Below are 14,352 nucleotides of genomic sequence, written 5' to 3' on the forward strand. Positions count from 1 at the left end.
GACCCGGTCCGAACCACACGCCGAGGATCCGGACCGGGCCATCTGTCCAGCTGAAGGGCGCAGGGAGGTTTGCGTTGCCACTCCATGCGCCCAACCGCAGTCCTACCGACTTGTTGCGGTTTATCTTGGCCCCTGTAATTCTTTCGTACTGTGTGAGTGCCTCCGACACGACCTCAATGTCTCTGGAGCCCGACACGAAGATCGTGACATCATCGGCGAACGCGGATACCTTGGCAGCTGCGCCGCCAGGCAGAGCCATTCCGCGCAGGGCCGAATTTGCCTCCCCATGTCTCAGCTTGCGGAGAAGAGGCTCCAAAGCCAGGACATAAAGCAGTGGCGACAGCGGACAACCCTGACGAACCGACCGAGAGATAACAAAGGGTTTCGAGCGCTTTCCGTTCACTTGCACGACAGCCATGGGCTGCCGATACATTATGGAGATCCACTTGCAAAAGTCCGGTTTAAAACCGGCGGCCTCTAAGACAGATGCCAGGAAACGATGGTCGACCCTATCGAAAGCTTTGGACTGATCTAAGTTTATCAGCGCGGCTTCCGTGTCGTCATCTATTCCCCCCTCTAGGATCATGCGGATCAGGTGCAAGTTGTTCTGAATCGATCTCCCCTTCACAGCGTAGTTCTGTTCCGGTTCAACCAACTCGTCGATAACAACCTGCAGCCGATTCGACAGGACCTTGGCCAAAATCTTCAACTCTGTGTTTAGCAGAGTTATGGGCCTGTAGTCGTCTAACTCTTCCCCTCCATGCCCGTCACCTTTCTTCAGCAATGTGATCACTCCCTTGGTCACCTGCCCTGGGATGGATCCCTGAGCAAACCAATGGTTGAACATATCCGTCAGAAGAGGCAGAAACATGGGCGACAGCCTCAAGTACAGTTCGTATGGCAGACCATCAAGTCCTGGCGATCTGTCACAGCTGACCTGCTTCAGCGCAGTAAAGACCTCCTGCTCCGTCACCCGGCCCTCGCAACCAGCCGCTCTAGCCGCCTCGAGGCGGGGAGAGTCGGCCAAATAGTCGCTAAACTCAAGGACCGGAAGATCGGGCTGCTGCGTAAAACGCTCCTCGAAATGTTCTCGAAACCCCTCGCAGATCTCCCGAGTCGATTCCAGGGTGCGTCCATTCGGATGTTTGATTTTTGCAATATATTTGTCCGAGCCACGCCTAGAAACCTCACGGCGCACGTCTGCATCAGAATTGACTGCTTCGTTGCCTATCTTTCTAAGCCTAGCTCTAACTACTTGGCCTTCGTAACGCTCGCTAGTCTCGCGTAGAAGGTCCTGCTTAGCTAGTTCCTGACTAACCCTATCACCCTCCCCGGTAGCCTGGGCTAGTTTCTGCTCTAGCTTCTTCTTCGTCTTGGCCTTATCTAGTGCGAGGCGCTGGGCATACTTGACGGAGAAGCTTCTGATCTTGGCTTTGAGACCTAACCACCACTTACTCCCGGTAACCGCCCCCACTAGTGCCTTTTTAATCAATTCTCTTAACTGATCTTGGAAGTCTTGTCTCTCCAGAAGGGAGGTGTTTAACTTCCAGTACCCCGCTAACTTAGGCCTATTTCCTAGCTTCAGCCGGGCCATAACTAATTTATGGTCCGTCTGGCCTAGCCAAGTGAACGTGGGACAAGATAAGAAGTCTACTTCGCCTCTCCTAACTAACATCCTGTCCAAATAAGTATTTGGATAGGAGGAAACACTATTGGTCCACGTCCACATCTCCCGCCCTGGATGCTCGACCCGAAACCTGTCGACCAGACCGCATCTAGCCATCAGATCAGCCAGGCTGGACTCGCACCTCTCCGATCCTCTAGCTCCGCCTCCTACCTTATCTATGTCGGGGTCTAAGATGGAATTCCAATCCCCCATTAGCACTACCCGCTTCCGACAATCTACAAACGCGTCAAGCTGACTGAAGAATGAGACCCTCTCACGAGCGGTGCTGGGCGCATGAACCGCAATCACCCGAAACACAGAATCTTTTACGGCAACATCGGCCACAACCAGCCTACCCACTGCATCTCTATGGACAACGTCGACCGTCGCCGACAGGGTACGTTTAACCAGCACGGAAACTCCCTTCCCCCGCGGGCTGCCATATGCTGAGAAAACCTCAAAGTCTCGGGCCAGCACCTGACAGTCCACAGAGGAAACGAAATGCGTCTCCTGAATCGCAGCGACATCCACTCCCAGGGACAAGAGGTCGTGCCGGAGGCGAGCCGCCCGGCCCGATGATCTCAAGCCCCTCGCATTCAGACTAGCCAAATTCAAAGCCATGGTACCTACCTTAAGGTGTGTTACACTCAGCTCCGAAGTCAGCCGGGGAAAGGACACCGACGTTGTGTGCAATGCTCAAGGTGGTCAGGTTTTTCATGTCCTGACCTTCTCTCACAATGCCGCCGACATCCAAAGGGTAGGTCAATTTAAGGGCCCTATAGAGTGACGGATGGACCAACACTGGGACCCTTCCCTTGCATTGTTTTGACAGTTCATCAAGAGAAGGGTCATTTTTTTTTAACCAGTTCAATTCCCGGAAACGCCCCTTCAGCGGCCTGCAGCCTTGTCCACAAGTTGGTCTTGCAGGCCTCTGGAGTTCTGACAAAGGTTATTAGGAGTGGGGCGTCCGGGAAATTTGAGGGGATATTTACATCTTTCCCCTCTATCTGTTTGTAATCGAGCAGAGGTTTTAAGTTTTTCCTCTGCCGATGGGAAATGTCTGTGGCCACAGATAGAGGGTCTACATAACATAGTTCCTCAGGGGCAAGGACCTTTGGTCTGCAAGAGGCAGAGGAGTCTCTCCTCTCCCTCGGTTCATTCTTTTCATTTTCTTTTTGGGGTAGTGGCTCAGTTTGCCTTGGTGTGGGGACGGGTGTTTGTGTGGTGCCTGGTGTTGGTGTTGGTGTTGGTGCAGTGTTTGGTGTTGGTGCGGTGTCTGGTGTTGGTGTTGGTGCGGTGTCTGGTGTTGGTGTGGTGTCTGGTGTTAGTGCGGTGTCTGGTGTTAGTGCGGTGTCTGGTGTTGGTGCGGTGTCTGGTGTTGTTGCAGTGTGTGGTTTGGGGGTGGAAGTGGATTTTGTTGTTAGGGGTGGTGTATGTTCACAGGGAGTGGGGGCCACCTTTTCTTCCTCTTTTCTTCTTTTGTTTTTCTTTTTCATTCTTTCGAATGAACCGGGGAGAGGTGAGGTTGAGTTCCTCTCCCTCTCACTTGCGGATTCATCCTCAGAGGAGCAGTCTTTTCTCCGCTTGATCCCCGTCTCGATTGGTGTGGGGACCGTTGGTTGTGTCTGCTCCTCTATTTGCTGCTGCAGCTGTTTTTGTTGTTGCTGCTCTCGCTGGTGTCGTTGCTGCTGCTGCTTCTGCTGCACTTGCTGATTTTGCTGTTGCAGTAGTTGCTGCTGCAGTTGTTTCCGCGGCATTGGCTGCGGTGGCTGTTGTTGTTTCTGCATTTGCAGAGGCTCCTGCCTCGATTTTTGGGCTGGTGGTGGGACGGTGGCAGAAGGGATTAAGTGTTTCCGCTTTTGTCTCACTACCGTGCTCCATTCTTCCCCCTTGGCCTCCTGGGTGGTTTGAGTTTTCCTTGGAGCTGGGGTTGGTGCTGCAGTTGCAGGGGTTGTTGCCGCCTGTTTTGGTGCGGGCGTTGTCTCAGTGGATGTGACCGCCTTTTGGGTTATTGGATTAGGGGTTACCCTTTGGGGGCAACTCCTAGCCATGTGGCCCTGCTTTTGGCAGAACCAACAGTGTGGACGACGGCCCTCCACCACTACCGTTATGCTGGCGTCTTTGTATGTCAGCAGCGGTGGTATTGCCTGAAAACCTTTCCTCTTCAGCCTCATTGCTATTGTGTAGCAGCCCAGGTGAGTCCCAGTTTTTGACCGTATTGGGGTCACCTGTTCTACCTCACCGTACTGGCTGAAGAGGCATCCTAATACTTCCGCAGGTATTTGGGTTGGCACATTAAATACCTGCACCCGAGTCCTTCTCTTGCCCTGGTATTCAGGTGTTAGTTTGACTCTCCCATGCTTTATTTCTTGGAGGGAGAGTCTCTCTGCATCTTCCTTGGTGGGTAGGAGGATGTCCCACATGGCGTAGCTCCTCTGGTACAGGTATAATACCGGGATATTTAGCTTATGTAGGAGCCCTGCCATGTCTTCCTTTTTCATCCCTAGGAGGCGGTTTTCCGGCATATCCGAGATGATGAGGGAGAGCACTCTGTCTTCGATTGCCTCCCAAGCGCCTGGCACTGGTTTAATTTCTGCCCCCTCTATGTATTGTCTGTACTTGGTCAAGTACAAGTCTTTATACTCTTGAGGGGACAGTTGCTTCTCTACAGTCTTCCCCCATGCCAACCCTCTTGTTGGTGTTGGATCTTTGGTGAGGTTGGACTGTTTTTGCTGTTCCTTGGCGGAAGGGTTGCTATTTTGAGGGGCATTTCCCTTTCCGCTTTCCTTTGGGACCAACTCTCCCTGCTCTATACTTCTTCCAGGAAATACTTCCCTTTTTGGGGAGTCGGCCTCCTGGGGAGCATTGCCCTTGGGAGCTTTTGCCCCTTTTGTTTTGGGGAGGTTTAGGCTGTATGCCCCCTCGTTTTCTTGATTTGCTCCCCTTTTGGGGCAGTAGCCCTCCTGGGGAGCACTGTCTCTCTTATCGTCCTTTGGGGCTACTGCCTCTTGATTTTTGTTGTCAGAGCGGGATGCCCTGTCCAACATTGTTTTTTCTCCCCTTTGTGGGGAGTCGCCCTCTTGGGGAGCTGCTGGTGAGTTTTCTCCCTTCTGGGGGGCGTCCTTCGGTTTCGTGTCCGGGCGGTATGCCCCGTTGCTTTTTGCTTCCCCTGTTGGGGAGCCGTCCTCTTGGGGAGCAGTTTTTCTTGTGGTAGCCTCCTGGCTGGGGGTATCTGTATTGGTGGTCCCCGGGCTGGGGGTGTCCATTTTTGAAAAAAGCTCTCTCTCTTCTGTATAATTCACCAAAATGAGTGACGTGGAGTCGGCGTCCAAATTGGGAGCCGACTTTGGCGCCAAAAAGAAGTGGCGCCAAAGGCGGCAAGAGGGGAGATAGAACTGAGAGAGGGAGTGGGAGGTTAGTGGAGGGAAGAGAGAAAGTGTTTCCGACCCTCCCTCGCGGGAAGGTCGTAAATTATCAGCTCGGATCCCCCCCCGTGGGGGAGGGGGGAGAGCAGAGAAAGACAGACAAAGTGGGGGTGCGGACAGAACGCTACCCAACAAGCTCTCCGGGCACGAGAATGTGTCGCCAGAACACGACTGCCTATCGCTGTGTATGTATCAGAGAACAGATACTACACTTTGATCTTGTCACGAGGGTACACTTTGATCTTTGCACCTCCGTGCCGCCGAAGCGGTTTGGGGGTTCTTGCCTGGGTTTATCTATTTGCTTCCCCACTGAGCAAATTAGGCACAAGGCCGTTTTTTTATGTGGAGATGGAGGGAGGGGGGAGGGAAAGGGGGATCCTGCTCCCGAGAGGTGGGAAATGGGAGCTGGATGGTAACTGTGGTCGTAGGGTGATCCCTACCTTGACCAAGTTCGGATATGTGGGGTTACCCCCACATATGGTCTTTGCTAGTCATAGCTGGTCTTTGCTAGTCTTAGCTTGCAGTATCTGTCGGAACAGATACTACACTTTGATCTTTGCACCCCCGTGCCGCCGAAGCGGTTTGGGGGTTCTTGCCTGGGTTTATCTATTTGCTTCCCCACTGAGCAAATTAGGCACAAGGCCGTTTTTTTATGTGGAGATGGAGGGAGGGGGGAGGGAAAGGGGGATCCTGCTCCCGAGAGGTGGGAAATGGGAGCTGGATGGTAACTGTGGTCGTAGGGTGATCCCTACCTTGACCAAGTTCGGATATGTGGGGTTACCCCCACATATGGTCTTTGCTAGTCATAGCTGGTCTTTGCTAGTCTTAGCTTGCAGTATCTGTCGGAACAGATACTACACTTTGAGATATTAAATCTTTTATTCATGTTAAAAAAATACAGTAAAATTAACGGTGAACAAAAAACTTAGGCACATGGCCAACTCAAAAGGGGGGATTTTGGGGGTCGTTGGTCATCCTTGTCGCTCCAGAACTAAACAAAGTCAAAAGTTTCTCCCAGCTAGTATCTTCTTTCACCATAATACCGCATTCACCCTTTCATCTTGGGGGACGTCCTAGTAACTCCCAATTTTTAAAACATTTTTTATTGACGTGTAAAAACAAAAAAAGATAACAATAAAATGGTAACAATAATTCATTTGTGTCGAGGGAGGGGGAAGAAAAAACAAAAGGTGATACTACACTTTGATCTTTGCACCCCCGTGCCGCCGAAGCGGTTTGGGGGTTCTTGCCTGGGTTTATCTATTTGCTTCCCCACTGAGCAAATTAGGCACAAGGCCGTTTTTTTATGTGGAGATGGAGGGAGGGGGGAGGGAAAGGGGGATCCTGCTCCCGAGAGGTGGGAAATGGGAGCTGGATGGTAACTGTGGTCGTAGGGTGATCCCTACCTTGACCAAGTTCGGATATGTGGGGTTACCCCCACATATGGTCTTTGCTAGTCATAGCTGGTCTTTGCTAGTCTTAGCTTGCAGTATCTGTCGGAACAGATACTACACTTTGATCTTTGCACCCCCGTGCCGCCGAAGCGGTTTGGGGGTTCGCGGGACCTGGGGGGTTCTTGCCTGGGTTTATCTATTTGCTTCCCCACTGAGCAAATTAGGCACAAGGCCGTTTTTTTATGTGGAGATGGAGGGAGGGGGGAGGGAAAGGGGGATCCTGCTCCCGAGAGGTGGGAAATGGGAGCTGGATGGTAACTGTGGTCGTAGGGTGATCCCTACCTTGACCAAGTTCGGATATGTGGGGTTACCCCCACATATGGTCTTTGCTAGTCATAGCTGGTCTTTGCTAGTCTTAGCTTGCAGTATCTGTCGGAACAGATACTACACTTTGATCTTTGCACCCCCGTGCCGCCGAAGCGGTTTGGGGGTTCGCGGGACCTGGGGGGTTCTTGCCTGGGTTTATCTATTTGCTTCCCCACTGAGCAAATTAGGCACAAGGCCGTTTTTTTATGTGGAGATGGAGGGAGGGGGGAGGGAAAGGGGGATCCTGCTCCCGAGAGGTGGGAAATGGGAGCTGGATGGTAACTGTGGTCGTAGGGTGATCCCTACCTTGACCAAGTTCGGATATGTGGGGTTACCCCCACATATGGTCTTTGCTAGTCATAGCTGGTCTTTGCTAGTCTTAGCTTGCAGTATCTGTCGGAACAGATACTACACTTTGATCTTTGCACCCCCGTGCCGCCGAAGCGGTTTGGGGGTTCGCGGGACCTGGGGGGTTCTTGCCTGGGTTTATCTATTTGCTTCCCCACTGAGCAAATTAGGCACAAGGCCGTTTTTTTATGTGGAGATGGAGGGAGGGGGGAGGGAAAGGGGGATCCTGCTCCCGAGAGGTGGGAAATGGGAGCTGGATGGTAACTGTGGTCGTAGGGTGATCCCTACCTTGACCAAGTTCGGATATGCGGGGTTACCCCCACATATGGTCTTTGCTAGTCATAGCTGGTCTTTGCTAGTCTTAGCTTGCAGTATCTGTCGGAACAGATACTACACTTTGATCTTTGCACCCCCGTGCCGCCGAAGCGGTTTGGGGGTTCGCGGGACCTGGGGGGTTCTTGCCTGGGGATGCAGTTGCGAGATTGGTCTCCTTTACTCGAACTTCGTATCATTAAATCCTGTTGGCAGGTGCAGTGGAGGGAGATGTGTCACCTCTTGGTGTGATGTTATACCAGTAGACAGCCTCCTGTATGGGACAGTGCATTCTAGCCACTATTCGTTTCACTGTACAGTAATATCGCTCCACTATGACATTCCCAGCTGGAGCATACGCACAATGGAATCGCAAGTGAACTCCCCATTTATGTGCAAATGCTTGAAACGCATTGCTGCAGAAAGCTGTGTCATTGTCTAAAAGGATTTCATGCGGTGAGCCACGCTTGAGGAACACTGCCTCCAACTGATGAATAACGCTTGCTAAGTCCTGTTTTGCCAATTTCCTCCAAATGGAGAAACGCGATGGACCACAGTCTGTTAGAGTTAAAAAGTGGAAGAGCCAAATCTGTGTTGCCCTTAAATGCGTCTACATAATGATTTAGCTCCTGTTAGTCCATCACTGGGCGCACTTTGGCTTTGTTCTGCTGGATCACAGCCATCAGGGAAATTAGGCCTTTGGGGGTCTCAATTTATTCTCTGGGTATGGCACAAGCCAACGATTATCTATTCAGGTGCGGAGCTCCTCCGTGTATTCTTTACGGATTACTGCCGGCACTGGGTATTCTGACACTCGATTGTGTAGCCTTCCACGATGCGGTCCTCGTTCGGTTTTGATGGTCAAAGGTGGCAGTGAAATACGGTTCATTAATAGAAATGGCTGTGCATTTAATATTTTTCCTGCCGCCAAGCCGTACTGATCCTGTAGGCTTGACAACGATACCTCCCAGAGCTTTTATGGCGTCGATCCCTAGAAGTAAGTCAAACCCAAACGGTTTGCCACGCACCACCAATACATCGATTCTGGCAGACACACCTTCATTAGTGGACACTGAGACTGCTCCAACACCGCAGCACGCATGGGACATTCCACCAATCGTTTTGACATTCACGTTCGTTTTTCTCCAAGACAAGCACCGGTCTGGATGTAAAATCGTCCTAGAGCATCAATATCAATAAGTGCCAAACACTGCGTCCTGTCAACATGGATGCTTATCACTGGAAGCGCCGTGTTCATATCTTAGTGGGGAAGGAGACTGGTGCTTATGCATCCTCCCCTTGCTCGTTTCTCGAGCCCAGTGTCCACTCTCATCGCAATGGTAAAACTGTGTTCCACTTTTTCGACAGTCCTTTGCAAGGTGGTCTTTAACATTGCATTTGAAACAGGTCACACTAACAGGAATATTCTTGGCCCTGTTGTTGTTGGGTGAGCGTGTGGCCGCAACCACGTCCTGATTTTGATCCCTAGTAATCGTCAAAATTCCCGCTCTCGACATTAGCTCCCCCCATGTTCAGGGCTTTGATATTCGGCACCTGTTGAAGAGCAATTGAGATGGCGTCACGGAACCCAGTGACGAAAGTCAATTTTGTGAGTCTCTCTAAGCTATCTCCTGTGAATCCGGCCGATCCAACCACCTGCCTAATTTTGTTGGCGTAAACATCCACACATTTGCCAGCCCATCTAACCATAGTTATTTTTCGGTATGCTGCAAATGCGTCGTCGGTAAATGCCTCCTTTAATCAGGCCTCAATCTGGTCTATCTTCTTTTAATCGTCCTCCTCCATTTCAATGTAGAGGGCCAGTGCATCACGTTTCAGATATAAAGATAGCAGACTCGCTACATCATCCACCTGCTGAAGTTGTGCGACAAGTCTCGCTTTTTTCAGCCACGCTACAACATCTTCCTCGCCAGAGAACGGCTTGATAATATCACTGCTTATCCGCACCTTCACCATAGTCGTGCCGAAATAGCTTGAAGCAAAGTGTAGTAGGCAAAACAAAAAAAAAAATCAGGAACAGAGATAGGAAATAGTCAGTATCGCCCACCTCTAGAAGAGAGGGGTTTCTTGTCTGCAATAACTGTGAAGAAAGAAGAAGACAAAAAAAAAACAGAAATAAAAAACTTGCTTCTAGCAGACACGTGGTTCATCACAAAGGACAATCCAATCGCCAGAACCACCTACACACAATCTGCAGGACGCCCCCTGACTGCTTTCCAGTGACCTGCCTTTATAGCAGCCGGGAATTATGTATTTGCATAATCGCACAAGAGCAGACAGATTCTACGATAATTGCATACGCTAATAAAAACCACATGGATGCCATCCTGGAACTCTCTCTTCTGCTCAGGTCGAAACACAACAGACGTATCCGAGGTAAGCTCTCTTTTTCCCCTCATTTCGATTATTGCTAATTCTGCTACAAAAGTGTTGTGAAATCACCAACCAGTAAAGGGAGGTTACCGAATGCCACAGGAGTTCCGGGCCTTGGACATCTGGGTTCTGCTTCACTCTGAGATTTTACCATAAATATCGTGTTTTGTTTTATCTCTTTGGGTGATCCACATTCATCTCGGGATACCAACCGTGGTCATAATCGATATTTAGCCAATAGCGATTACCTCTCTTCCAAAAATGACACTGGCAAACGAGGATAGGGTCGGTTACTCAGGAACAAAACAAAACAAACAAACAAAAAAAAAACAAAAAAAACAAACAAACGACAGAACGCAGGATAGGGTCGGTTACTCAAAAACAAAACAAACAAACAAAACAAAAAACAAACGACAGAACGCAGTAAAACAGCATGCTAAAAAATAAATATGGCATCTTTGAATTCGTCTGCAACTCGAAACCCCCAAGCATCGAGGCGGGAAAAATACGCAAGCAGACTATAAACTACTTTGTGTTTCACGACATAGCTAAGGATAAAAGACAAAAGGCGATTTTGCTAACGTTTGTGAGCGAACATATTAACGAACTAATCGACGAACTACCGCCTGAACAAACGAAACACGCAGAGAATGAAACGCACTTTTATAAACTCACCTCAACGGCAGAGTCACTTGAATCAACAAAATAAAACAGAATACGACAGATTTGTATTTCGTAAAACGAAACTGACCAATATAGCAATATAGAGGAATTTTATTGCAAACTGAAAGGGACAACAAACACAGACGACGTCACAGTTAATAATAGTCGGCTTTCTGTCAGAAAAAAGTCTCTCGGAAAAAGCCTGTCAGATAAAACTTAGGAACTGAAACAACATGAAATAATGAATTACGCGATGACACTTGAAAGCATGATGACACTTGAACTGGTATTACTACTACTACTACTACTTCACTGGCAAACATTAACAGCAACAGATATGCGACTTGCGACTGTCCCCAAAAGGAACAGTGCATGAATTGCAACGGGAAATATCCACATAAACGGGGATCGACGTCCTTCCCGACCTTCCAGAGCTAGTCTTGCCAGAGATATGGAGACATTTCATACCTGTTTGATTTTGAAAACAAACTGCCGAGGACAGACAACAAGGAAGAAATCGTCCCAGCCTCACCCTTACACGTTCGAACAAGACCGATAAAATGCATGGAACATCTTAAAGATAAAAAGGCAAAAATGGCTGTGATGAATAATGTGACCCAACCACTAGGTGTATCAGAATTTTTGTAGGAATTTTTGACACCCCTGCGAAACTGCAAATAAAATTTAAAAAAAAAAAACTTTTCTCTTTTAAAAGTGGGTTGTTTATTTTCTTTATGGATTATACTTCGAAAATAAACCATTAAAGTTGTTTTAAAAGTAATAGGTTTTTTGTTTTTTAAACAGTAATGAAATTAATTGAATTTTACGAGCTCCAGTAGTTTTCAATTTTTAAACTTTACAAATCTATCAAAATTTTTCTATTGATTCAATTTTTACGATATTTTCAGGGTCAATGTGAAATGTTATGCTCTTTCCAATAAACCGAATATAATATTTTAGACAAACGTTTTTTTTAATTCACGCCCCCCCATTTTCAAGTGTCTGTTAAAAAGTAAATAATTAATTTATGTACCAAAGTATTATATATCACAAATTGAAGATAAAAGATCAATAAATAATATATTCAAATTTAAAACAGTAGTGTTTATTTAGAAATTTACCTGTAAAGTCCGAAGTTTAAAACCTTTTTTTTTAAACACGTTTTTTTTTCTTTTTTTCTTTTTTTAAATGAAACCTTGGTCCTTGCTCCTTTAATTGAAAAAAAATTAGAGCTTTAATTACATTTTTCGAGTAGTTATAAGCTTGGAAAGACAGTGGGTCGAATTAATTCACGCTTCCAATTTTGAAATGTCTATTAAAAAGTAAATAATTAATTTACTCACCAAAGTGTTATATATCACAAATTGAAGATAAAAGATCAATAAATAATATATTCAAATTTAAAACAAAAAAGTAGTGTTTTTTTAGAAATTTACCTGTAAAGTCCGAAGTTTAAACCCTTTTTAAAAAAAAAACACGTTGTTTGTTTTTTTTTAAAGTTTTTTTTTTAATGAAACCTTGGTCCTTGCTCCTTTAATTGAAAAAAAAAATAGGGCTTGAATTACATTTTTCGAGTAGTTATAAGCTTGGAAAGACAGGGGGTCGAATAATTCACGCCTCCCATTTTGAAATGTCTATTAAAAAGTAAATAATTAATTTACTCACCAAAGTGTTATATATCACAAATTGAAGATAAAAGATCAATAAATAATATATTCAAATTTAAAACAAAAAAAGTAGTGTTTTTTTAGAAATTTACCTGTAAAGTCCGAAGTTTAAACCCTTTTTAAAAAAAAAACACGTTGTTTGTTTTTTTTTAAAGTTTTTTTTTTAATGAAACCTTGGTCCTTGCTCCTTTAATTGAAAAAAAAAATAGGGCTTGAATTACATTTTTCGAGTAGTTATAAGCTTGGAAAGACAGGGGGTCGAATAATTCACGCCTCCCATTTTGAAATGTCTATTAAAAAGTAAATAATTAATTTACTCACCAAAGTGTTATATATCACAAATTGAAAATAAAAGATCAATAAATAATATATTCAAATTTAAAACTAAAAAGCAGTGTTTTTTTTAGAAATTTACCTGTAAAGTCCGGAGTTCGAATTACATTTTTCGATGAGTTATAAGCTTGGAAAGACGGGGTGGAATTATTCAATATTTTTCACGAAATTTCTGACACACCTAGCGGTGTTCACAACGCGGTTTACAGTAGTTGGTGGTGACGGTGGCAGCGGTGATGACTACTTGTTTTTGATAACGCGAGCGGATGGCGTTGCACACATTAGCCTGAACAGTTCTTTTGTTGAGAAGATTAACATTTTTTTTTATGATGGTGGCGCGGGCTTAGTTGAAGACAAAAGGGCAAATTTATAATTAGCTTAAATTTTGCTTTTTTAATTTTGTTTGTTGTGTCTTTTGTGTTGTAGGGAATCGTCTGTTCGGTGTATGTATGCATGTGTTATATTGATTTAAAGCTGAAAAAGTTGTGAATGTAATCTAGTTAGTGTTGAATTGTTGCAATGTTTTGTGTAATATTTATTTGCGTTAATATGCTGTCTAAGTTGCGTTTACTGCGATGCTTGTGTTTTACATTTTGATTTTCTCTTTTGTTGTGCAGCCTTATGTAGCGGTTTTCTTGCGAGCTATTCTATTGATTTTTTTTCACTTCAGTAAGTTTTAAGATATCAAGGGGCTCCCTTTTGGAGCTAACACTTGATTCTGTTACGATTTAAATTTATATCCGAGGGCTTTTTTAAGAATAGATGCTGTTCCCTTTATGGTTGCTATTTGTATTTCGTTACAGCTTGGTCTTCCAGGGATTGCTCCTAAGTATTTCTGATGTGTGTATGTGAGAGAATGGGCTTTGAAATTGATGCGTGTATTCATTGAGTTCATTTGTATAACATCTTGTATAACGTCGCCATTATTGACTGTCGCAGCCGCTGCTTTCTGGATTAATTGTAAATATGAAGGGGTATGCGATATAACAATGCCTCCAGCCCCCGATCTCGATCATATTTACATGATAAAGTCTTTGAACCGCACGGGGAGTTGTCTCCTTGTTGTCCTTGCTGGGACTTGCCTGGGTTGATCCATTTGTGAGGCTGGCGCCAGAATCTCCTCGACGTTGTGTGTGATACTGTGCGACGGCTGTTGTCCACTGACGTTGCAATGTGGGGGCGGAAAAGCATTAGCCGAAAGGTGGAGAGGGCGTGGGGCTATGCACCGAATATGTGCACGGACACGGTGTATCTAGGCTGTGGCGCCGTTCTCATCCTGCACTTGATACATCATGCTGTTTGTCTTGGAAATCGAAAAGATCCCTATCCAATGGAGGTGGGATGATTGTGCAGTGACTGATTGTGACCGATGAAGTAGTACCTTGTCCCCTACTTTGAGCGAGTTCATGTAAGAGGGCTAGTTTGTGCTGATCTCCATTTTGTGATCGGCCTCATCACTAGCCAGAGCGACACGCTGATGAACCTGTCTCAGTAGTGGATTAATTTGCATGCCGTATGCTCCTGGGTCATCGCTCCTAATTTCCTTTCTGTGAGGAGTCGGGAGGCTGATGTTGAGATGTCGGCCTGAAATTGTGTAATGTGGGGAGACACCCGTGGCTTTGTTGGACGTTGCGTTCATGGACGAAACGACGGATTTAAGGATGTCCGTCCATTCGCAGTTTTTCTCCTCACATATCACGTTTTTCATTGTTCAGCGTTGTCTTTCTATGTTCCCCGAGCTTTGTGGGCACCATGAGCAATGGAGCTCCGGAGTTATGGACATC

This window comes from Euprymna scolopes, chromosome 46 (assembly GCF_053919585.1).
Source record: "Euprymna scolopes isolate OS-2025 chromosome 46, ASM5391958v1, whole genome shotgun sequence".
NCBI classification, from domain to species: Eukaryota; Metazoa; Mollusca; class Cephalopoda; order Sepiida; family Sepiolidae; genus Euprymna; species Euprymna scolopes.